This window comes from Anolis carolinensis, chromosome 1 (assembly GCF_035594765.1).
Source record: "Anolis carolinensis isolate JA03-04 chromosome 1, rAnoCar3.1.pri, whole genome shotgun sequence".
In the NCBI taxonomy this organism is placed as follows: Eukaryota; Metazoa; Chordata; class Lepidosauria; order Squamata; family Dactyloidae; genus Anolis; species Anolis carolinensis.
The window spans coordinates 26803917-26827739 of record NC_085841.1 but is presented as its reverse complement, the minus strand read 5'-3'; the positions used below and the strand labels follow the sequence as shown (position 1 = coordinate 26827739).

General features: G+C 39.7%; 1 long non-coding RNA gene across 1 annotated transcript in view; it reads right to left on the bottom strand.

Moving 5' to 3' along the window:
* The window catches only part of LOC134296437 (uncharacterized), a 175632-nt gene that overhangs the window by 46444 nt on the left and 105365 nt on the right, over window positions 1–23823 (bottom strand). The window contains exon 2 of the long non-coding RNA XR_010003184.1: window positions 20722–20834. This is a non-coding gene — a long non-coding RNA (uncharacterized LOC134296437). The remainder of the gene's footprint in view (window positions 1–20721; window positions 20835–23823) is intronic.

The window sequence follows — 23823 nt, the reverse complement described above, 5'->3', positions numbered from 1 at the left end:
AAGCACCCCACATTTCCCATGTCCCCCCTTCCCCATCACACAGGAGAAACGATCTTTGCCCGGCTTTCCCCCATGCTGTCCCTGACTTAGTTAAGGAGGCATGATGGAGCCGTGCCGGAAGTAGCCCTGCATCATATGATGGGCTCCATCAGGCTCTGATGAGATTCTGAGTCAATCTATAATTCGGTCATCTTCTTTTGTCAATGCCTCGACTATACTTAACGTTATCATATTTTCCAGGACATCATATTGTTTCGTGGTATGTTCAAAGTACAATACCCATAGTTAACTTATTTTAGTTTTTAACAAAAATACTCCTAGAATGTCATTTGTTTTTATGGTGGTTTTTGGTATCCATAGAAATATCTTATAACTCCACAAAAATCTCCTATAACACCACATTTGAAAAAAGTTGATTTTTTTTCCCATCAGCTTCCATATCCATACATACAAATCAGAAACACTGTGGCAGGGATGATCCTAACTTTGATATTCAATGATGTGTCTCTCTACTTGAGGATCTTATATATGTCCTTCATGCCTGCCCTTTCAAGTCTTACTCATCTTCTGATTGCTAGACTACAGTATAAATTCTGATTGGTGACTGAGCCAGGGTATAGAAATTTTTAACGATGTTTATGTTTTCATCATTCACCTTAAAGTTATGTAAATCTTCCATGGTCATTATTTTGATATTTTTGTCTTCTTAATATTCTACTCTAACCCTGTTTTTATACTTTTTCCCTTAACTTTTCTCAGTAGTAATTCCAAATCCTTGTCATTTTTTCTATAGCTATAATGTCTTCTATATGTTTTAAATTATTTATATAGATTCTCAATTAACAGTATCCATGGGGATTGGTAAATGCCAGATAAATATAGTTTCTGGTTGCTTGCTTCCCCCCCCCCCCTTTACCTGCTTGCTCACTTGCCCACCTGCCCATCCGCCCGATTACTCACTCTCCCCTATTCGCCCCTGCTTGCTTGTCCACTTGCCCCCATTTAGATGCTTGCTTGCCCCTGCTCACCCCCACTCCGAGTGCCTACTCCCGACCTGCAGTTTGGGCACTCCATCTCTAAAAGGTTCGCCATCACCGGTATAGGTCTCCCTGTGTGTGGTGGATCTCTATACATTCCAAAGAGAAGGCTGAAGCCTGCACAAGGTTTGCTTTCCCATGATACTACATAAGCACTAAAAAGTATAAAAGTGTTTTCTGATCAAAATAAGGTGGTAGTTATTATTGTTTTCAACTTTCTCTACACATACCAATCTGGATCAAGAGCCTTGGATGCTCACTTTTATCTTGCCTCCTCATTACTCTGGGGTGGCTTTATAAGCCAGAGGCATGTCTTATAGCAGTTGCTAAATTTTATTGTCCTATAGCATAAGCAACAGCTTTTATCTGCAGAAGAGTGATTGATTCATTTGGTCATGACATCCTTCTTCAACTGTGGTTTATACATTTTCTCCAGTATGTCCCATGTCCAACAAAACAGTAAAGTGAATCTTCATAGGGACCAAAAGGTGGGATCAGAAGAGTGTGAAACCACCAGATTTAGAAGCAAACAAAGGGTGCTTCCAGCCAGCAATCTATTGTAACCAATTTTTGCCTGTGTTGCTGTCCCCATGGGTGCCGAAAGAAAGTGGGCTTTCCCAGGGGTTGTCCCCATGCCAGCACGGTAACTTCCATGCTAGCATGGGGCCACTACCACCCCACCCCACCCCCCCACCCCGTAAAAGCCTTAAACATAAAGGAAAACTTACCGGGTCACCATTAGGCCTCTCTGTAGGCTTCCTGGAATGTACCAATGATGCACCAGAAGGTGACCGGGGGGGGAGCAATTTGCCCTCCCCTGCCTTCTGGTTCATCATTGGTATGTTCCAGGAAGCCTGCAGAAAGGCCTAATGGTGACAAGCAAGTTTTCTGTTATTTCTAAGGCTTTTGGGGAGGGGGATTGGGGAGAGGGGGTGCCCTCTTTGCTTCTCTGGGCTCATGGGGCCTGAAGAAGTGAATTGGGTTGTGGGGACAGACAGGCAGTCCCAGTAGTCTGTCCCCACAGGGCCCATACACCATTAGACCCAGGCCTTTCAGGGAGGCCTGGGTCTAATAGAGTATCAAAGTAATTTGGGATAAAGCAGGATTTATTTGCTTTGTCTCGAATTACTTTGCTTTTAACTGAGGTGTCATTTGGTAAAAATCCGTCAGGATATGGGCCCTGTCTGGAAGGACCCTAAGAGAAGGGATTTTAGTTTGTACTGAGATACAGACCTTAATTGTATACACAGGCACTAGTGCAAGCAAATGGCTTCGCTTAAAGAAATTTGTTTATTCAGTGGCTAAAAAACACGAGTTACAAGGGAGCCTATATTTTCAATCAAGTCACTGAAACCAAACAATGATCAGATCTGGTTACAATTACAGCTTTGATTACCCTGACATACTTCCTTAATTAGGACCAGAAAATAAAGTCCCACTTTCCTGGGGAAGCCAAAGTATCTGAGTAAAACAATACCACACTATACATTTATATTCTCAGGATTTTTTTTTAAAAAAAGCTTATTTGGAGGAATCCTTATCTATATTCACTAAACCCAAAGTCCAAAATCAAAAAAGTGACTTATTTCTTCTGCTCCATCCAATTCTTTGTGTTTCTTTCTATTAATTGAGGTGCCCTGTGATAATAGTTCAGAAAAGTTACAATTTTGGACTTTAACTCACAGAATCCACCAGTCAGCACTGGCCATGTTACTTGGGGAATTTGAAGTTTTATAGTACAAAAAAACCCAGTATCTTTCTAATGTTGTCCATAATTTGCTTAGCATAAATATTTTAATGACTTAGCCACACAAGGCAGACAAACTGGTAATGAAGCCTTGTGTGGCTAAGTCGGTAGATGGATGCATCATGTGCATCTTATTACCAATCTGCCTCTTTGCTGTACTTAATCCATCCCGTGGTATTGACTGAAAAAATCCATCAATAGCAGTCAATCCCACATTTCTGTCACTTACTTTGTGTGATGGGTGTGCTTCTCTTCTGTGCCATCATGTCGGCATTGAAGTTACATTTAGGAGTGGGATTCTCTTTCTCTCCCACTTTCCCCCCCTTCCCAATAAAAATGTTATGGAACAGTGGAAGTGCAGGAAGGAGGAGTTACAAGGGTATGCAGAGGTATAATTGTGAGACCATGAGTTACTGATTTAGTGGAATTTAATAAGTGTAAGTGTAAAGTGAGCAAATGTAAAGAGTGCAATAACAAAGGTGCTCATCTGGTATGTATCTTGTATGAATAATCATGCTATGGTCATGGAATAGCAGCCTTCTGTGTCAAAGTCCTAAGACCACCAGACATCACAATGCAGGCAGTCCCCAAGTTATGAACAAGATAGGTTCCATAGGTTTGTTCTTAAGTTGAATATTTTTCTAACTCAGAACAGGTACATTTTTAAGTGTAACTCCAACCAAATATATATGTTTTAGCTTTGGATAACATAGGAAGTAACTAGCTTGACCTTGAAGGAGCTGGGGGTGGCCATGGCCGACAGGAAGCTCTGGCGTGGGCTGACCCATACAGTCACAAAGAGTTAGAAGTGATTGAATGAATAAACAACAACAACAACAACAACAACAATATAGGAAGGGTTAACAACATCCCTCTGGTGTTTGTTTTGCTGTCTACTCCCCTGTTCAGAAGATTTCACCTCACTTTCTGATAAATGAATTTTGGAAAATGTGGCTTGTTGTGGAAATAAGGATTGGTGCTAAAGCTTCAGTGGATACACCTTTTCCATTATAATTCTTTCAGGGGTGAATTTCCCTTCCAAGGGGTAGATTTATGTCATTCCCTGTTGTCTTACTCCTGTTTTTAACTAGGACTCATTTATAAGTTGGATGGTTGTAAATCGGGGACTGCCTGTACATCTGTTTGACACACATCTTAATCTAGCAAGATATTGCCACAGCAATATAATAACAACTTTTCTTTGTGACAGCAAGCACCCACATATTACAACCTTGCAATCCAATGTCTAGGAAAAGTCTAAATGAATCAGGTGATAAACAAGAAGTAAGTCCTTCTGGTTCTGAATTAATCTAAGTAACCTGCTTAAGAAACATTGCTTTCTTTTAGGATTCCAACCCCCCCCCCCCCAATTATAGTGCATCTATACTGTAGAATTAATACGGTTTGGCACCACTTGAGCTCAATATTAAGGAATGGCTGAATGTTACGGAATCATGGGAGTTGTAGTTTGGTGAAGTATCTCCACTCTTCAGCAGAAAAGGCTAAAGGCCTTGTAAAACTACAACTTACTCCATAGCATTGACTCATGACAGTTAAAGAGGTAGCTAACTGCAATTAAAGAGGTGGCTGACCCGGTGGTGCAGTGGGTTAAACTGCTGAGCTGCTGAACTTACTGACCAAAAGGTCGGTGGTTCGAATCCGGGGAGCAGAATGAGTTCCCACTGTTAGCTCCAGATTCTGCCAACCTAGCAGAACATTTGCATGTTCAAAAACATGCAGATGTGAGTAGATCAATGGGAAGGTAACGGTGCTCCATGTAGTCATGCTGGCCACATGATCTTAGAGATGTCTGCGGACAATGCCAGCTCTTTGGCTTAGAAATGGAGATGAGCACCAACCCCTAGAGTCGGACACGACTAGACTTAATGTCAGGGGAAATACATGCGGAAGATATCTTGACACCTACTTTGCACCTGTAATTGCAACAACAGGACTGGCGAGGCCATCATGTTTGTGAATCAAGAGGGTCAACCTGTTCTCTGGTGTACTGTTACCCATCCTCTCAGTTTTGTCAAAGGAAGCAAAATGCATTTTCATCCTTCTGAATACGAAAAGGAAAGAGAGAGAGAACTCTGTGGGATTTTTTGTTCTGTTTTATTTTCTTTTTCCCTTAAGGTCCACGTTTGCATCTTTTGTCCCTGGTATTCACTGCAAGTTTCACACATCGTAAACTCGAGAGTAGGAAATGAAAAGGCTGAAGGTTCTTCAGTTACTGGTCAAATGGCTATTTATAGGCCTCTATAAAAATCAGACCCAGATTTTGAAGTTAGCAAAGCAGCTTTAAATATCAAAGTTGTCTTTGAATGTAGGGGATTTGTTTCACAAAGGCTGTGGTTTAATAATCAATGTGAAATGCTATCCTATTCAGAGATCGGCCCCCACCAGCTAATCCCAGCTACTTTCTCTTCAAATGGGAAAAAGGAGGAAAATGTGAGAGGCTGTGCCCAGCCAAGCTCTGCTTTCTGACAGTGCTATAGTTCTGCTAGAATGCAGTTAGCACAGAAGGGCAGGGCATTTTCCATGGAAGGGGTAAACACAATGGCACACCAGGCTCGCTCCTGATTGCTAAACTCAGGAAGAGTTCTCCAGATATTTATTTAACATTACAGTTGCCCTCTACATGTGCAGTTTTGACTTTTGAAGATTTGATTATTTATAGATTTTACTTAAATGTTCTCTCTAGAACAGGGGTCCCCAAATTAAGGCCTGTGGGCCGGATGCGACCTTCCAAGGTCATTTACCTGGCCCCCACCCTCAGTTTTAGACTTAGGCTTGTCCAAAGTCTGAAATTACTTGAAGGCATACAACAACAACAATCCCAATTAACTTGACTATCTCATTGGCCAGAAGCAGGCCCACACTTCCCATTGAAATCCTGATAGGTTTATGTTGGTTAAAATTGTTTTTATTTTTAAATATTGTATTGTTCTTTCATTGTTGTTGTTGTTTTTTTTTTGCACTACAAATAAGACATGTGCAGTGTGCATAGGAATTTGTTCGTATTTTTTTAAAAAAATAATAATCACGATAATTCGGCCCCTCAACAGTCTGAAGGATTGTGGACTAGCCCTCTGCTCAAAAAGTTTGAGGACCCCTACTCTAGAACATCTCTTGGTCCTCCAGTGCAATTATTTAATCAGCTGCTAGTGGGCGTTGACTATAGAGTCAAACGGGAGGATCTAGAAATTCCTAGAAAAATGTTCTCACAGGTAAAAAACAATTTTTAATAAGTATAATTATAAATAGTAATTTGTGATGTTTTAATGGGGGTCCTGCACCCCAATGAATGTGGGGGGCTGACTATAATTTATCTAGAAATATTCCAGTGTATGAAAGTTGTGAGCCGCTACTTTAATAAAAAAAACCCTAAAATGATATGATACTTTTGGAAAATGGGATGGCCTGAAGAGCCTTCTCAGTTTCACACATTTTGGCCAACTGATTCAAGTTGGGTCATAGGGTATGTTTTTTCAGAATGGCCTCAGTCCAGCATGCCTTGTGCATGGGTCACTGCTCTCATATGAAAGAAGCTCTCATACAAAACAGCTTCTGTGTCATTCTGCCTGCTGTCCCGTGAAATTTCCAAACTTATTCTGTAGGTGATTACAGAAGGGGCAGCTTTTTCATCTGTGGCATCTGCAATCTGGAACCTCCTTTTTAGGAAATGTATCTAATTCTTTCCTTATCAAACCTGTATGATTTCCCTACTATGATGGTTTGTTTCAATAGTTGTTAATTTGTTCAGTGTTTTGAACTATAAAGCCCTATACAGGTCAGTTCAGCTTTTTTGGAAGCAATGTATTCCTCCTTATGGACCTGCCTATGTATTGAGATCTCCAAGAGACACTATTCTCCTTGTCCCTCTCTCCTTATAAGTACATCTGGTGAGAATATTGGAGAGGGCCTTCTCAGTGGGTGCCTCTTTAGGTAGACTAAGGGATAAAAACCATCAGATCGTGAGTGGGAATCATGGGAGCTATAGTTTGGTGAGTCACCACTATTTTTTGGCAGAGAAGGCGAAAGACCTTGTAAAATGACACCTATGATTCCTTATTAGTGCTGCCAAACTGTTATTAAAAAGTGTAAATGCACCCCATTGCTCTAACCACGACATCACATTGGCTTTTAACCCTCTCTCTTTCACCAGTTTTAGCCCTGTAATGTTCTGTTGGCAGTCCTTTGCCTCAACTGCTTTATCCCTATGATGTGGCAAATATAGCAAAAAAAAAAACCCCAAAAAAACAAACAAGCTGTGTTCGCCACATTATAGGAATGAAGCAGCTGAGGCAAAGGACTGCCAGCCAAAAACCAATGGAAGTGTTAGGCAACCTCTCCCCACCTGTCATTTTCTTACTACACATTCCATCTTCTCCAGTCCATTTTGTAGCCGCATGGTGATATTTGGGTTCCTCCTCCCTGTGTTTGTCACCAGGAGTTCAGCTGTCAGAGCCATAACGGTCAAAATATAGCTATAATCTGGGACATCAGTTTAGGGCCTCCTGTTATATGAATGAGAATAGTAAAAACCACTGGTAGGATTCAAGCTCTGGGAACCAGATTTAAACTGTGGGACACTGTCTCCACATTTAAATTTCACAGGGTAGCATAACTTAAGAGAATCATGCAATAAAGAAAATGATACCCTGCATGTTTGAAAGCTATAATAATGTGATGGTAAGTTTATAGTTAGGCTTTGCATTGTGGTGTGTGAGTAAGCTTCTTTTTTTTTTTTTAAAGCAAGTTGATGTTTGACGGTATGTGAAACAGATGGTTGAAGCAAGCCTGGGCTGGCTTATCAGGCCATGGGCAAGTATTAACACCTGAAATGTCCAGTTAAACTTGGCTCAACGTCAAACCAATTGCAATGTCTTTTGTGTGTTTCACTTCATGTGTGTGTAAAGCAACAGTGAAAACTATACTAGGGTAGTTCAATGTGTTTTTGAAGGCTTTCATGGCCAGGATCACAGGGTTGTTGTATGTTTTCCGGGCTGTATGGCCATGTTCCAGAAGTATTCTCTCCTGATGTTTCACCCACATCTATGGCAGGCATCCTCGGAGGTTATGAGGTATGGAGAAACATACCACACTACCTCTGAGGCCGCCTGCCATAGATGTGGGTGAAACGTCAGGAGAGAATACTTCTGGAACATGGCCATACAGTCCGGAAAACAACCCTATACTAGGGTATATCTAGACCTGACTAAACCAGTTTAATACATTTAAATGACATAGACTTTCCAAAGGAATTCTGTTTTTTGTGAATGTGATGTGAATTATGTGTTCAGAATAGTTAACCCATTGCAGAAGTACAAAAACACAAAATCTTTGTTGGAAAACATAATCAATCAGACAGCTTTAAAATCCACCCATGATTTCTAAGTCTGTGTAACTGATGTAGATAATTAGGCTGAATTATGGCAACCTAATAATTCCTGGGGAAGCTAATCCACTCTCACTAGCAAATCTTGTGGGAGAGGTAGGAGGCTTCCCTCTCTCTCTCCAATTTTAGACTCCAATGAAAATGGTTTACTTGTGGTCTGAAGATAAAGAACTAATTCTTCCATCTCTGGATTTTCCCACATCATCATGTTATTCTGTTGGTCCTGCTATTTGGTAGTAATGTAATTAATAACTAATTTTCTTTTTGAATTCCTAAAATGACTAATTTTAATAATTTTATTCCTGTTGCAAGATAGGCTTTGAAAACCACACTTTTATCAAAGGCTATTTGCAATTTGGGATTTATTCTGTGCATAGAATTATAGAGTTAGATGAGACCACCAGGACCATCCAGCCCAATCCCCTGTCATGCAGGAAAAGCACAACCAAAGCATTCACAACAAATGGCCACCCATTCTTTGCTTTAAAACCTCCAGATAAGGAGACTCAAACACATTCCAGGGCACAATATCCCACTGTCAAACAGCTCTTGTTGTTGGGATATATTTCCTAATGTTGAGTTGGAATCTCTTTTCCTGCCATTTTAATCCATTGTTCCATGTCCAAGTCTCTACAGCAGCAGAAATATGACATCCTTTCAAATCTTTCAACATGGCTATCATGTCCTTTCTCAGCCTTCTCTTTTCCAGGCAAAACATACACAGCTCCCAAAGTCATTCCAAGTCATATATTCCCTGAATATGTCCCAGTTTGTCAATCTCCTTCTTGAACTGTGATGCCCATAAATGGACACAGTATTCCAGGTGAAGTTTGACCAAAGCAGAATAGAGTGGGATTATAATTTCCTCAATCTAAAGTCTATACTCCTATTGATGCTAAAATCAAGCTATAACACATTCACAGAACTCTCTTCATCTATCTAGCTCATAATTCTATCAAAAAGAGAAAAAGGCAAAATATAAGATTGATCTGGCATGATTTGTTTTTAGGAAACCCATAATGACTTTAAATGATCATGACATTCCTTTCTAAGTGCTTACAGACTGTCTGTTTAATGAATCTTTCCTGGCATCAATGTCAGGTTGACTGGCCACCTCTTCACACAGGGGTTTTTGGCCCCTTACTTTTCTTCAGTCACAGATCCTGCTGAGCACCATCACATGATACAGGCTGTGACCATTGATGACAGAAGTCACAAGGAAGCATCACTAGATGCTTCCTCGCCAACCAAGGTAGTTGAATCAAGTTTTGGGTAGCCAATGGAGATACCCACTGTTTTCAGCCTTTCTCCCCATCTGATGGGAGGACATGGTGTGAACACATGTTGCCACAGTTTCCCCTGTCTGATGCTTTGTCCCGATGCCTCATGTGATGGGGGAAGGAGGGAGGGCATGCGGGTTGTGGCGAGGCGCCACATGCACCTTCACTTTTGCTGGTGATTGCCTGAGAAACTAAACAAAACGAGACGGGGATCAATGCCATATGATGAGGCCCTGGGTGATATTTGTTTGGATTTTCTTTTTTCCCTTTTTGAAGATGGGGACAACATTTGCTCTTGTCCATACTGCTGGGACTTCTGCTGTTCTCCAGGAATTTTCCAAGATGACTGCCAGTGGTTCTGAGATTACTTTTAATATCTCTTTGAGTTTTAGAAAAGCCTTAAAAACATGGCTTTGTGTCCAGGCTTTTAATGAATAAATGATAAAGACGACCCAGATTGTTATATGGATAAAGTTGGAGGATATCGGATGAACGGATTTTAAACACGTTTTATGTTTTATATTTTATACTGTATTTAATTGGTTGTATTTTTTATATGTTGTTGTTTTTAATGATGTATCGGCATCGAATTGTTGCCAATTGTACGCCGCCCTGAGTCCCTCCGGGTGAGAAGGGCGGGATAGAAATATTTGAAATAAATAAATAAAAATAAATAAATAAATCTCTGGATTTAATTAATCTGTCCCTAGAGTCATGAATTCATTATGAGTAGCCAAGTATTGCTGGACTATTCCTTTACCTATTCTGTGCTTCACTTCCCTTATTGCAGCAGCTAATCCAAAGATGTTCACTAATGCTGTCCTTTCACTGTTAGCATTTCTCAATCTTCTCCATGCAGTAGCCCTGCATTTCATTGTTTTTCCTTTTGCAAAATAGTCAGCAAGAGACTTCACCCCATTTCTGCCTTTTGATGAGTGAAGATAAATTGGGCTGCCCTATGGAGCTGTAGGCTATATTTCAGAGGAAGGAATTCTCAAAATCACCTCTGAGTATTCCTTGCCAATGAAAAGTCTATAGAATGCATGTGCATATGCGCGCGCACACACACACAGAATGAATTCTCCAGAGACACTGAGAAACTCATTTTCTTCTTCTTGGCTGCTCACTGGGGAAAACAGCCAAATTAACAGAGGGAGAAAGAAAGCAGTGGAAAGTAGCCAGAAAAACCCATTGCAACAAGAGAAACAACAGGGAGAACAAACGTCCACAAAAGCAGAAGTGGCGGCTTTTCTTTACAGAGTAAAGAAACAATTTGATTTATGATGATCTGAAGACAGGCACTTTTAAGACAAGTGGATTCTCAGATTTTGAAAAGGTCTTCATTTTTTCTGACCTTCCATTTGCTAACAACTCCTTAGCAACAATTGTACCAAATATGCAGCTTGGCTAGAAAAGAAAGTAACTAGCAATGAGTTTGAGGAATGCCATGGATTGCCCACAGGACTAAGAGCCTCAGATCAGAATTCAATATTATCAGACATAAGGGCAGTGTTTTTGGTTTTAAACAGGTTTCTTCCCAGAGAGCTGCAATTTAAGCAACCATTGAAACAAGATTATAAAGTATGTAATTAGCATTGGATATTTCAGGACACTATGTTTCCTACAAATCTTGAAAGATTAGAGAGAAAAATATTGATCATGGTCTCATGCTAAAATAAAATAACCTCCTTTTGAGGACCTTTTTGTACCACATATAGTGCTAAAATGCCACTTTATCATGACTGGAATCCTAGGAATCCTTATATGGTTTGGTAAGATATTTGAGCTCTCTGAGATTTCTAAATACTTATCCCCAATCTCCCATCTTAGAGATATCATTTGTTTAACAGCTTTCTTTCAGAGTGGGACCCAAAGCATTTCCTGGAAAGTGTCAATCAAAAACATTCACAATAAAATTGTTCATTTTAAAATATTAAGTTAAATGGACCATTAAGTTAAAATTACCTCAAAAATAATATAAATCATTTTTAATCTACAAAAATTAAAAAGATACCCCAAAACCCCAATAATAAAAATTTCAGGATTCAATAGAATGTTGCCATTTAAGTCAAAGTAGAATCACCATGCTGTAAACAATTAGAGCCCCCCCCCTCTCTCTTTTGAAATAATTGGTGTCTAAATTATTGTGTTCTGGCTATGGCCTTATATAGGTAACCACTTCCATATCTTCTCAAATACAAGGAAGGAAGGATATACATCACCAATTGGGATGGGATGTGGGTAGCATAATGATTTGAGTAAAATTGGCATATACCAATGTATATATATAGGGACAAATTAGAAGGAATAATTTTTTAAAAAATTAAATATATCTCACAATTTGCGGAAGTTGGTTCTCATGCTGAAACCTCATTGAGAGCTGTCATAACCTAACTCACCTTGGTATTATTCCACCAGATTGCTCATGGACCAAAATACCCAAATTGGTCTAGACTGCAGGGTAACTCCATAGACTCTTTGCACAACCTGACTGAAAGTTCTACATGTAGAGATACACAATCTAAAAAGAAGGTAAGATGCAAAGTATTTAAATACTTGATGGGGATTATCTAATAAAATCTCCAGCAGAGAGAACCCTCCACAAGCCCTTTTCTCAGTTTTCCCTCATGATTGAATTCACTGGTCTCCCAATGTAGGATGGTAAGTAGGCAAGAAAATAGTAAGGAAAGATTCTGGAAAATCGCAGTTTTCAGATCCATGGCAGCCTTCTCCTTCCAATGTTGTGCAAGATGGGCAACATAGATAGGCAGCAAAGGTCTGGGAAGCTACACATTCCCAGATCTACAGCTGCCACTGATATCATGTGAGGTAGGCAAGGGAAAAAGTAGGCAAGGGTTGGGATTTTAGCTCCATGGCTGCCTCACCCTTCTCCAATATTGCCTGTGGCAAGTGTGGTAGAAAGGTACCTGAGAATCTGGATGTCTATAGTTATGGACTACGGTTCCATATTTAAGATATCTCATTATGCAAATGCAAATATTTTAAGATCCAAAAAGATTAAAAATCCAAAACACTTCTGTTTTCAAACCTCAACCTGTCCAATGTTTTCTGTCCAAAAAGCATTGTGTTTTTGCACAAAAATATGTTTTTCCACAAAATATTGTTTTTGATATAAATGACATTTTTACAAAATCCTAAAATACAAAAAAAATTCAGTGGCTGACCATTTTGGAGATGGCAACTTGATAAATGAAGAAACATTTTATCATTGGAAATTTGTGAAGATTGTTTATATTGCTGCACTTGAACCATCATCACTACTTTGTTTCTCCATTTCTTGTCACTGATGAAAACTGACTCCTGGATTCAATTTATTTTATTTTGTGTCAAAAGCATTGCATAACAAATACATTTTAAAATGATGAAGAAAAGGAAATCACAAGCGACTAAATAGTTTTAGACCAAAAGCAGGCAACAGCAACCAGACTCAAAAGATGTAATGATTAAGTTAAATCTTCTACATTTTTCTTGTGTATAAATTCAACAGCTAGAATGATATGGCATTCATATGACTAATATATAAGGCATGGCTGCACGAGTATATCAATATCAATGCCAGAGCGGAAAGTATTAGCTGACTTGGGGAGCAACCTCATATTTTTGCAAAAGTTCATACTTTTTTAAATTGAAAAAACAAACTCTACAAACTTGAAACATATGAAAGCAAAATATAAAGATAGCTAATATAATATACACTGGATTGATTTGTATGAAATCTGAAATGTATCAGTCTGAATTCCTCTGACAAGGAGTTCCCAGGTTTGCAAATGTCATGATTTTTGTGAAAAATAAAAATGTATATTAGTCTACAGTACAATCTCCTTATTTTCAGATTTAATATCCACCATTTTGTTTATACATATTCCACTCACCCCAAAAAAGGTGTTTGTGTGCATCTCTAAGTCCTGTGTGATTCTTTGGTATCCACCCAGCCCAGTATAGTCAAAGTATAGTCAAAGTATTAATCATGGTTTTGGATATCAATGGGGGGTGGGGGTGGAAAATATCTCCCACAGGTATGGGGAAAACCTATCCAAAAATAACTAGCAAAGAGAATCCTTCATAAGTCACTTTCTTATGCACTTTTCTTATCCTTGAGGGCCCTTCCAGACATGGATTATAACCGAGGTTAAACTGGGTTAAAAGGCGGGGGGGGGGGGGGGGGGGTAGCTAAATGATGCTTAGCCAAAATGTAGGAGGAATCGGGTTAAAGGCTAGAAAACACATATTTAAAAGTTGCCCTATTCAGCAGGGGTGAATATCTGGACACACTCCCCCCTGCAAAATCCCAGGGTTTAGGCAAGCTGTGTAGCCTCCATCCCAAGGGGAAATGGGATTTAAAATCTCAATTCCTCTTGCATTTTTTGCCTGTCTGGAAGGGCCCCAAGAAAGCTCTGTAACCTGGTGGCAACCACTGAAAAGACAAAAAAAGCAAAACTTGCTGCATATTTTCAATACAGTAGAGTCTCACTTATCCAACATTTGCTTATCCAATGTTCTGGATTATCCAACGCAGTTTGCCTTTTAGTAGTCAATGTTTTTGTAGTCAATGTTCTCAATACATTGTGATGTTTTGGTGCTGAATTCGTAAACACGGTAATTACTAAATAACGTTACTGTGTACTGAACTGTTTTTTTTAATGTTTAATAGGCTTTTCCTTAATCCCTCCTTGTTATCAAACATTTTTGCTTATCCAACATTCTTCTATCCCATTTATGTTGGATAAGTTAGATTCTACTGTACTTTCAATTGATATCAAATAAATTTAGTTCAATTGTTTCTTCTCCTCCCTCTACCATTTCTACAATGAAAACAAATTTGCAAGGGAAAGGGGTGTGTGCATCCACTATTGTTTATAACATAGTTCTTGAGCCAAAAGAACCCTTTCAAATATTTGTTTCCCCATGACAGAAACCACTGGAATGTTTTTATTTGCCATACTGTTTTTGCCAAATGTCTGGGTTTGTTCTCTTAGCTCTGTATTGATGGCACGAATCCCTTAGCTCTTATTTTATCTGTTACCACTGAAACAATTCAGCATTCCTTTTTCAGCTTTGCAAAACAACAAAAGACACATGTGTCATAAATGATATGATCAATATATGTTCCAGTATCATGAATCAGCTTAGATGTTTCCAGTGTGAAAATAGCTATCTCTAGTACTTTCTATATTCTTATGTTGTCGAAGGGGAAAAAAAGCCACATTTTGATTGAAATTCAACGTATTCTTTCTATCTAAGCAGATTTGTCCTGGCACCGCTGTCATGCTGTAAATGTCTCAGCCATGAACAAATGCTATCACACAATGCTCTACTTAGCTGGGACTTTATTGGTAAACCGCATTCTTTAGACTTTGGTTCTGGTGTTGCAACAAGCTCTCCTTTGGCTAATATGAGAACTTCTCAAGTCTCATAAAGGACTGCCTCTTGCAAAGAAGACCTCTCCCTCTAGAATTCACTTGGCATCTTGTGCAGGACATGAGATCACTTGAGGAAACAACTTTTAAAACATCTTGTATCAATGCAGTCTGTCTTGCCTAGAATCCTACTAATATTATGGTTCTTTCATATCATTTATATCAATTGTTGGAGAAAAGTAAAGAGAAAGCACTGCTGCATTTAGGTCCCATATTTTCCAAGATTTTCCAGATATAAACTAGGACTTGGCAACAAAAGCATATAAACTAGGAGGGGCTGCAGCAGTGTACTTTGTCTGGACCTACTGGAAAGGGTAAAACTTTGCATTCTCTTCTCCCCACTGATGAATAAACAGAATAAAGCAAATATAGTATGTTTCAATTCTAACAAGATGGATGCTGCCACATTTTCCACTTTCAACCTGTAATATAGCCTGTGTTGAGTATCTGGGTGCAAATGTCAGGTGGGGAGTGGCCCTATAGCTCTGGGCTGCCCCTAACATATGGCTAATAGGCACAAATATATAATGACTGATGCAATGTTATTTAGTCTGTGCTATAGTTGATTCTTTCCATTCATTGTTGAATTGTTCAATTCATTGCTGAAAAGCCAACACTGAGTAAATTTAACTGATGCAGTAGAATTACTTTAGTTAGTATAAACAATATGATTTAGGCCAATATATGAACAAAATCATGATCTACACGACACATTACACACCCCACTCTCTATTTGCCTTAGATCAATAGCAAGCCTAGAGTTAGGCTAAAATCTAACAGACATACACACCCTCTTTTGCCTAAAACCTTGCCTTGCCATGGAAGGAGGCACTTAGACATATACAAAATAAACATCTCTACCCAGAAGGTTCACAAAGCAAAGTCAACCCCACAGACAGTCAATATTTGGTTAAGAGCCTTTAAATTGCTTCAGTATTACAAGAACATTCAAAACAGGAAATGAAGGACATTGTTATTTCATGATAAAGATTTCAACTTCAACTACAAATCATTCTGTGCCATTAGGTGACTAATTCTCATATTCCAAATGAAATCATTATTGCCAATAGCTATCAGCAGTCATTCAAGAATACCTGGCTGTAGTGCTCTTAGAAATCTCATTGCTTTGCCTTTTTCCTAGCATTAAATCTTCTGCATTTGCTAAGTATGGATTTCTTTAACATAACAGAAATATACGTGTTCCCTCCTTCCAGCTGTTAACTTTCAGCCTTCACCTTACAAAAGTACCATTTATGAGATCTTTCCAAAAGAATATCTCAAACTGAAGCGATTTACACATTTCATTAGTAGGCAATACTGGCTTATAAAGATAGGAGGTCCCTTTCAACACAGTCACTTATGTCTCCAAATATTAACCCTCCATTTAGTTATGCCAAGGACTGGTGCTACAACACATAGATTGTGCGAGGTGGTTAGAACTGGAAAATGAATCAAATTGCCTTGTGAACCCCCAGAAGACTTGTCGATAACTGTTAAAATGAACATTTATCTGATGTTAGGAAACCATAGAAAAGCTTCTACAATGTAGTTTTAGTTGGATATGGGGGTTCCATGTACACTGCTATATAATGTAGTTAGAAACTGCATTACATGATCAATGTAGGCCCCATTCAGACAGAGCCCATAACGCGGGAGCTCCCGCAGTTTTACTGGAGACATCTAAACAACATCTCCAGTAAAGCCAAATTAATATAAGACAAAGAAGGAAAACCCTACTTTGTCCCGAATTAATTTGATACTCCTGATCTAATTGAGTATGGGCCCTGTGGGGACAGACACCTCAGTAGTCCTGGGACTATCAATGGGTCAGTTTGCACAGCCCAATTCACTTCTTAAGGTGCTAGAAGAGAGGGGCCAAATCACTTCTCCACCCTCTCTTAGCGCTACATTGGTACATTCCAGGAAGCATGCCAAGAGGCCTAATGGCTGCTTTTATTTTAAAGGTTTTAGGAGGGGATTTGGGTTGTCCCCATTGTAGGATGGTTGTTACCATGCTACAATGGGGACAATGCCCAGGAAAGCCCGCTTCTTTTGGGCACCAATGTGGACAGGAACACTTTGGATAGAATAGGGAAGGGTTAGCACCCCTGTGGTATTTGCTTTGCTATCTGTGCCCCTGTTTAGAAGATTTCGCCTCACTTTCTGTCCCAATGAAAATTAGATTTTGAAAAATGTGGCTTGTTGTGGAAACAAGGATTGGTGCTAAAGCTTCAGTGGAGACCCCTTTTCCCCATGATAACTCTCTCTGGAGTGAATTTCTCTTCCATTCTTCACTGGGCACATCCAAACACTGCCAAAATGTGGAATTTAGGGGGGGGGAGGACCCCAGACCAGATACCCACACTGATTTGCTGATCCTGGGATTTCTTCCCCTGCCATCCGAACTGACCTCCCTTCTGTGTCTCAGGATAAAATAGAGGCAGATTGGGAACATCTGATGGAAGTTTTTAAAATATATATATGTTTATTCGCTGATCCATATATGTGCATATCCTAATAGAATGAATATAACCATATTCGCATGTGAGCATATAGCTATCAGTACATAATGGAGGGAATGAAAAAAAACTTCCACCGGATTTCTCCCTTCCCCTAATTATTTATTAAAGCTGTTTAAAATGTTAATTAAAGAGTTTCAGAGAGTTCTAATGGCTCTCTGTTCGTGCTTCCTTTCAATCAGCTGTGTGTCTGTTTGACAGCCCAATCAGCCAATAAGCTGTTTGGGGCTTTTTAAAAGGGACAGATATCAGCTGGATCAGTCTCCACGGGGGGCATGTTTTCTGGTATGCAGGGTCACACAGACATGCAAAGATTCGAATCTTTCAGCCAGAAATGGGATAAAAGGGGACCTTTTTATCCCGCTGCTTCCCTTCTTTGTAGCGAATCAGCGCTCACTTGTACTGATGTTGTCTAGCTACCCCCCCTTTTTTGAAATGGGAACTCCTGTGTTTAAAGCCCTGTCTGTATGGGCCCACTATAAGTTATTTGTAAGTCAAATGTTTCTAATTCAGAGAATACCTGTAATGTAGTTGCACTGCATTGAACTGCATTATTTCAGCCTACTCCTGGTTATCACCAGCTCCAAGAGTTGAACCGTTCCAAGGGAGGTAGAAATTATTATGATTATGATTATTCATTTATATCCTTCTTTCAGTATTGACACTCAAATCAGCTTACAGGTCTGGTCTGTTTATTTGTTTCATTTATATCCCTCCTTTCTCCCAGAGTGAGACCCAAGGTAGCTTCAAGTGGCAATAAATTAAAAACATTTATACTACTTTAAAAATCATCCCATAAAATGTTTTAAAATAATTAAACAAAGGTCTAAAAAGTGAAAGAAAACCTATCTCCAATAAAGAGCTTCCCTATTGATTCATTAAAACCTTTCTCAAGCAAGAGTGTCTTACCCTGTTGGTGAATGTAAAGCTGGGAAGGGTTCAACTCAGACTCCCATGAAAAGGTGTTCCAGAAAACAGCAACAGCAATTTTCCATATTCTAATTTTGTCAGTTTTGGTAGATACTAGCATATTTTTAAATAAAATTTTCAACCATATTCATGAAGTGAATGGTTGTGTTTCTGTCCTAGTCTGCCTCCACGAATAGCATTCATGAGGATGGCTTAGTGTCTACTATATTCAGCAACCTCAGATGGACAATGAAACTTCAAGAACATGAACAACAACTTCATGCACTTCAGCACCACTGTCTGCCGAAAACAGGGAGCATTTAGTCTTGTCTGTAGGGGGATGAATGCTTAGAGGTACAAATATGATATTCATCTTCCACAATCAGTATATCATCAAATTTTATCTCAAAGCTTAAAGTGTCTTTGCAATCATATTTCAAAATCCAAAGCATTATCAAATAAGCAACTGTTGTGAACCAAAAACCATATGGTGCACCCTTGATTAAAACAGAGTTGAAAGCCTATGTCTTTCCTGATGTTATAGGACCAGTTCCCATCAGCCCTGACCAGATTTACCTAAAGGGATTTACCAACTGCGAGTATCCCCACCCCCTTGTGCTGAAACACTAATATTTTTGTGTTACATTTTCTTTTATGTCCTTTTCTCTCTTTTCTTTTCCTTTTCTCCTTTTAGAGTCCCCCCACCCCCATCCCTTTTCTATTTTCTTAAACTATTTGAGGAAGTTTGTAAAATAACATTTAATTGGATAGGGACAGGAACCAAGCCTCACAAACTTTATATCTCTTGTCAGTTACTTTGCCATCATAGACTCCAAGGCAAAGAATGGTTCATTATCCCAGGTCACCACCTTTGACACATCTAACCTTACAGAAATGAACCTTTTAGTAATGTGCCCAGATTGGAAAGCTGTTTAATTTATGGTCTCACTAGATTCGTGGCTCCGCTGCCTAATGTATGCCTGATTTGTATGCCAGTACTACTCCCTGGTGAGAAATATGAAATAGCTGCATCATATATTAGAAGGGATGGAAAGAGCCAAAGATTGCAGTGTAGTTACAGCTTTAGCAACTCAGTAATGACTTACATAATGGTCCTACTTATATGTGAAACCATGGCATGATTCATATCTCAAAAATCTTTACACGATCTGTGTCACTCCCTATTTTGAATTAATGTTCCACTTTTCTGAGGTTATGCACCAGTAATCAGCATGTTTCATTCCACAAACAAGCCCTGCTCTTGCTCTGACATTATTAATAGGGAAAAAGATCAGACATCCGGTTTATGAAAGAATTCACACAGACCTGCCAGAATGAGAAGTATTTATTTGAGCACCCAACACTTCGGTCCTATACACAGTTATTTTGACAGTAAGTCCCATTGAACTGGCTAGGACTTACATCTGGAGTTAAATGTAACCAAACAGGATAAAAAGGACAGGACTCTACCATCACACTTAAGGTATTTATTTTTTTTTAAATGTGGGTCAAATGAAGTGAGACTCTATGGGGAAAGGTAGGGAGAAGGAGGAGAAATATATCAAATAGAAAGTATACTGGTCTGTTTCCAAGCACAGTTCAAAGTACTGGTTATGAACTTTAAAGCCTTATATGACTTGGGTCCAGACTGTGACACCATCCACAGTGCAAACTTATAGTAGTTCAACACCATGGCTCCATCCTGTGGAATTCTTGTATCTGTGGTTTGCTGTGACACAAGAGCTCTCTGACAGAGAAGGATCAATATCTCACAAAATTTAAAATCCCAGAAGCATTGAACCATGACGGTTAATGTGATGTCAAACTGCTATAATTCTGGGTTATGGATATAGCCAGCGTGAAAGACCATATCTCCTTCTATATGCCTACACAACTCCATAGGATGGCTTTTACTTCCCCATAACTGGTGCATTTAATGAAGATGAAGTGGAGAGTTTTCACAATGGTTGCTTTGAACTTGTGGCATTATTTCCTTCAGAATTTTTATTTCTCAGAAATAACTGAAGGCAGCTGGCTCTCCACATTTATGGATTTGAATTTAGCGAATTTGATCATTGATAGAGATGATTAAAATTTCTCCAAAAATACCTTAAGTCCTTGAATGCAAATCTACAGTCGCAGAAGTTGGCTCTAGAATTTAGAATCGTGCTAGACAATCTAGAGAATCCAAATAATCCTAGCAAGGTGTTTCCTGGGATAAAAAAGCAACTTTTTGTATTCTTGGTTTTTCACTAAGAAACTATGTCTTAGAATCCAATTCTGTGGTCAGCCTCCAGCAGAAGATGTCTACAGAGTCATGCTGGAGAACCAAGATAACCCTAGAGAGGTGTTCTTTCAGATTAAAAAAAAATAGTAATTTTATTACTTACAGTTTTTCACTCTTGCAGGGGTCCTATCCCTTTAACCCATTGAAATGTGGAGGGCTGACTGCAGTAACTTGTATTTATTTCAAAAATCCTTCAAAATTCAATAAACAGCAGACCTGAAATATAAAACACACTTAGTGAGGGCACCTACTATTACTAATAATCAGTTAGAGTTACACCAGAAAAGGAGTCAAGTTATGTTACAATCCAAATATAATTTCATTATGGTTAGTTATTGCAAGATAAGTGAATTATGTTGCTATTTAGAGTAGAAGCCCAAGGACATGACAAAAGAATAATAATAATAATAATAATAATAATAATAATAATAATAATAATAATAATAGCAGCAGCAGCAGCAACAACAACAACAACAACAATAATGTATCCCACTTTTCTCCCTTAACGGGACCCAAAGCAACTCACAACATTTTGAAACAATACAAATCGACCATGCATATAACAATAACCTATAAAATCATTTAACAGATACAATTGTCGTCAATACAGATGATAAACTTTGCTCGATTCATTGAAAATTAGCCTTCCTGTTATTCCAAATTAAATATGTTCATTAAAAGCTTGTGTGAACAGGAAGGTCTTTAGTTGTTTTTTAAAAGATGTCAAGGAAGGGGCTGTTTTAACCTCCTTCAGGTTGCACAGAGCAGTACTCTCAAAGCAAACAGAAATCAAAAGATGACAAACAAAGGCCATCACCGTGCTCACACAAAGAGCTAAAACAATGCGTATCATCGACAGTTCGAGATGCATTATGGGGGAGGGTCAAATTAGCCCCTTGAGTCTCCATGGCAGTTGTTGGCAATTTTATCTAGCTCTCTCTTTCTGGTCCTTTTTGCAGACAAAGCAAAGAGGGCCACTTTAAATGTTATTATGTGCTATTAATCCTTTGGAAGCTGTGATCAAAAAATATTTGTACACTCTCAGGCACAGGAGGTGATAGAAGAAGACCCAGAGAGTCAAGGGGAGGTGACGCTCATGTGTCTGCAATAGGACTTTCTTCTCACTCCCCAGGTCTTCCATGGCAACAAGAATTCAGCTTCAGAGTGTTCCTTAGTTCCCTGAAGCAGATACTGAGGGCAACTGCAGACTGCAGACTGCATAACGGAAAGGAGGAAATCTCTTCTGATTCTATCTTCTATTGCTGGATGTTCATTTGGATATTCTCAGCTGGGTCTTGGCCAATAAACTTATTTTATTCCATTTGCAGATGAAGAATCATAGAATCATAGAATCATAGAATAGTAGAGTTGGAAGAGACCACATGGGCCATCTAGTCCAACCCCCTGCTAAGAAGCAGGAAATTGCATTCAAAGCACCCCCGACAGATGGCCATCCAGCCTCTGCTTAAAAGCCTCCAAGGAAGGAGCCTCCACCACGGCCCCGGGGAGAGAGTTCCACTGTCGAACAGCTCTCACAGTGAGGAAGTTCTTCCTGATGTTCAAGTGGAATCTCCTTTCCTGTAGTTTGAAGCCATTGTTCCGTGTCCTAGTCTGCAGGGCAGCAGAAAACAAGCTTGCTCCCTCTTCCCTATGACTTCCCTTCACGTATTTGTACATGGCTATCATGTCTCCTTTCAGCCTTATCTTCTGCAGGCTAAACATGCCCAGCTCTTTAAGCCGCTCCTCATAGGGCTTGTTCTCCAGACCCTCAATCATTTTAGTCGCCCTCCTCTGGACGCTTTCCAGCTTGTCAACATCTCCCTTCAACTGTGGTGCCCAAAATTGGACACAGTATTCCAGGTGTGGTCTGACCAAGGCAGAATAGAGGGGGAGCATAACTTCCCTGGATCTAGACGCTATTCCCCTATTGATGCAGGCCAGAATCCCATTGGCTTTTTTAGCAGCCGCATCACATTGTTGGCTCATGTTTAACTTGTTGTCCACGAGGACTCCAAGGTCTTTTTCGCACACACTGCTGTCAAGCCAGGCGTCCCCCATTCTGTATCTTTGATTTCCATTTTTTCTGCCGAAGTGAAGTATCTTGCATTTGTCCCTGTTGAACTTCATTTTGTTAGTTTTGGCCCATCTCTCTAGTCTGTCAAGATCGTTTTGAATTCTGCTCCTGTCTTCTGGAGTGTTAGCTATCCCTCCCAGTTTTGTGTCGTCTGCAAACTTGATGATCGTGCCTTCTAACCCTTCGTCTAAGTCGTTAATAAAGATGTTGAACAGAACCGGGCCCAGGACGGAGCCCTGCGGCACTCCACTTGTCACTTCTTTCCATGATGAAGACGACGCATTGGTGAGCACCCTTTGGGTTCGTTCGCTTAGCCAATTACAGATCCACCTAACCGTAGTTTTGTCTAGCCCACATTTTACTAGTTTGTTTGCCAGAAGGTCATGGGGGACTTTGTCGAAGGCCTTACTGAAATCCAGGTACGCTACATCCACAGCATTCCCTGAATCGACCCAACTCGTAACTCTATCGGAAAAAGAGATCAGATTAGTCTGGCATGACTTGTTTTTGGTAAATCCGTGTTGACTATTAGCAATGACTGCATTTGTTTCTAAGTGTTCGCAGACCACTTCCTTAATGATCTTTTCCAGAATTTTGCCTGGTATTGATGTGAGGCTGACCGGACGGTAATTGTTTGGGTTGTTCTTTTTTCCCTTCTTGAAGATAGGGACCACATTCGCCCTCCTCCAATCTGCTGGGACTTCTCCCGTTCTCCAAGAACTCTCGAAGATAATTGCCAGTGGTTCTGAAATAACTTCCGCTAGTTCCTTCAGTACTCTTGGGTGTAGCTGATCTGGCCCTGGGGACTTGAATTCGTTTAGAGAGGCCAGGTGTTCCTGGACAACGTGTCTCCCTATTTGGGGTTGGATTTCCCCCAATCCTTCGTCCATTCCGTGTTGCTGAGGTTGAAGATGGCTTTCTTTTTCTGAGAAGACCGAGGCAAAGAAGGCATTGAGCAGGTCTGCCTTTTCCCTGTCCCCTGTCGCCATCACCCCATCTTCTCCTTGCAATGGAGAAATTATCCTCTAGACTAGGATATGCCACCAGTGACTTTATTGACATGTTTTAACTTCTTGAACATGAACTGTATGTTCCTGGCATCCTGTTGGTTAATAGGAATATTTGATCATT